The sequence below is a fragment of the Sus scrofa genome, chromosome 2, assembly GCF_000003025.6.
Source record: "Sus scrofa isolate TJ Tabasco breed Duroc chromosome 2, Sscrofa11.1, whole genome shotgun sequence".
NCBI lineage: Eukaryota > Metazoa > Chordata > Mammalia > Artiodactyla > Suidae > Sus > Sus scrofa.
The window spans coordinates 46,131,026-46,133,993 of NC_010444.4; the positions used below are offsets into that span (position 1 = coordinate 46,131,026).

Consider the following 2,968-nt stretch of genomic DNA (forward strand, 5'->3'; position numbering starts at 1 on the left):
TACTCTTTTTGACTCAGTTCCTCTTTGATTTAATAAAAGAAAGGGTCCACTCCTGACTAGGGGTATTGGTTCTACATAGGCAGGCCTTCTTGTATATACATGATTGGGTTTAATGTAATAAAGGTGAGAGAAAATGGGGCTGTAGAAAGAAAAGAGGTGGAGACAAATGAGTAAGGGTTTTTATACTGGGTGTCCTAGTCACAGGCCTCAGCAGCTCTGCCATGGATCTGCCCGATTCTTTCACATCAAGAAACTGATCTTTCGAGCCATTTCCATGTTCTACAACATGGAAATGTTGTACCGCAGCCGCTTTATGTCCTCAGTCAGCCCATCCGTGGTGAGGATTCTGTTTAGGGTCCTGTATGCACCTTCCACTTCCCTTCCTGTACCATCACAGTCCTGGCAATGAACTTCACATGCTTTGCCATGACCTTGGATTTAAGTCGTTAGTCTGCAGGACCTCACTTTCCCCAAACCCGGGAAGAAGCTAGCCTCGAGCAGAACAGAAGTTACGTAATCCCCAGCGCCATGCACAGACAACAGGTCCGAACGGAGAGAGAAAGATCTTAAATATTTCTATCCATTTGCTCATTTGCAATGTGTGTATAAGTAATTGATATTTGATGGTGGTTAGGATAATTGTGGAAGAAATGTCCTATATTTGTACGAGCAATTACTTTTTATTATAATTTCTATCACATACAACGGCAATATCTAATGTCAACTGAAATGTAGTGGACATTAGGATGTGTTAGGTATTTTGAATGCACTGTGTGTGTTAACTGTGAAATCTTACAAACTCCTACAAGATAGGAACTACTATCCCTATTTACAGAGCAAGAAACTGAGGCATCAAGGGTATGCAGCCAATAGGTGGTGGACCTGAGCCTATCTGAGTGATTCTAAAGGCTATTCCTCACCATTTTGCTTTACTGTAGGTAAAATGGGAAGAATAAAAGACAAGAAGACCTCATGGCTACTCCCAGTCCCATGGCAAACTGTGACTTTGGATAAAACACTCAATACTTTGGTGATTCACATTTTTAAAAAATTTAAGTCTAGTTACTTTTTTTTTTTTTTTCCGGTCTTTTTGCCTTTTCTAGGGCGCTCCTGCGGCATATGGAGGTTCCAGGCTAGGGGTCCAATTGGAGCTGTAGCCGCCAGCCTACGCTAGAGCCACAGCAACGCAGGATCCGAGCCGCATCTACGACCTACACCACAGCTCACGGCAACGTCAATCATTAATCCACTGAGCAAGGCCAGGGATCGAACCTGAAACCTCATGGTTCCTAGTCAGATTCGTTAACCACTGAGCCACGACGGGAACTCCAATCTAGTTACTTTTGTACTAACTATAGTTAATATTGTTTCAGGTGTAAAGCAAAGAGACTCAAATATACATATTTCAGATTATTATCCATTATAGGTTATTACAAAGTATTGAATATAGTTCCATGTGTTACATAGTAAATCCTTGTTGCTTATCTATTTTACACATAGTAATTTGCAACTGTTAACCCCATACTCCTAATTTATCCCTCCCCTGCCTTTCCCCTTTGGAAATCATAACTATTTTCTGTCTGTGAGTCTGCTTCTGTTTCATAAATAGATTCATTTATATTATTTTTTAGATTCCCCATATAAGTGATATCATATAGTATCTGTCTTTCTCTATCTGACATGCTTCACTTACTCTCTAAGTCTGCCCATGTTGCTACAAATGGCGATACTTCATTCATTTTTATGGCTGAGTAATATATGGCACATATTCTTCAACCAATTGTCTGCTAATGGGTGCTTGGGTTATTTCCATGTCTTTGCTATTGAAAATAGTGCTGTTTGGAATATTGTGGTATCTTTTTGATTAGAGTTTTCATCTTTTCTGGATATATGCCCAGGAGTATGGTTGGTAGATCATATGGCAACTCTATTTTAGTTTTTTTAGTAGCTCCACCATTTTACATTCCTACCAACAGTGTAGGAGAATTCCCTTTTCCTCACACTCTTCAGCATCTATTATTTTTAATTTTTTAAACTTAAAAAATAATTTTTTTTTGTCTTTTTGCCATTTCTAGGTCTGCTCCCGTGGCATATGGAGGTTCCCAGGCTAGGGGTCTAATTGGAGCTGTAGCCGCCGGCCTACACCAGAGCCACAGCAATATGGGATCCCAGCTGTGTCTGCAACCCACACCACAGCTCACGGCAACGCCGGATCTTAACCCACTGAGAAAGGGCAGGGATCCAACCCACAACCTCATGGTTCCTAATCAGATTCGTTAACTCCTGAGCCACTACGGGAACTCCTATCACTTATTTTTTAAAAATTTTTTATTATACTTGATTTACAATGTCCTGTCATTTCTGCTGTACAGCAAAGTGACCCAGTCATACATATATATGTGTATATATTTATATATGTTCTCCTTCTCACATTACCCTCCATCATGTTGCATCACAAATGACTAGATTTAGTTCTCAGTGCTCTACAGCAGGGTCTCATTGCTTATCCACCAAATGCAATAGTTTGCATCTACTAATCTCAAACTCCAAGTCCATCCCACTCCCTCCCCTGCCCCCTTGGCAACCACATAAATTTTTTGATGTTATTCTGACCAGTATGAGGTGATACTTCATTATGGTTTTCATTTGCATTTCTCTAATAATTAGTGATGTTGAGCATCTTTTCATGTGCTTGTTGGCCATCAGTGTGTCTTCTTTGGACAAATGGTTATTTAGATCTTCTGTCCATTTTTGATTTTTTTATATTAAGTTGTATAAGCCATATGTATATTTTGAATAATAACCACCTGTAAGTAGAATCATTTGCAAATCTTATTTCCCACTCTACAGGGAACACACAAACTTTGGTTCTCAATTTTGTCATTTCTTTTTTCTATTTAATTTAATTTTTATTTTAAATTAGAGAATAGTTGATTTACAATGTTGTGTTAGTTTCAGGTGTACAGCC

General features: G+C 39.1%; 1 pseudogene; it reads right to left on the reverse strand.

Annotated features, from left to right (window-relative positions):
- Nucleotides 208-428, reverse strand: LOC110259725 (annotated as a pseudogene).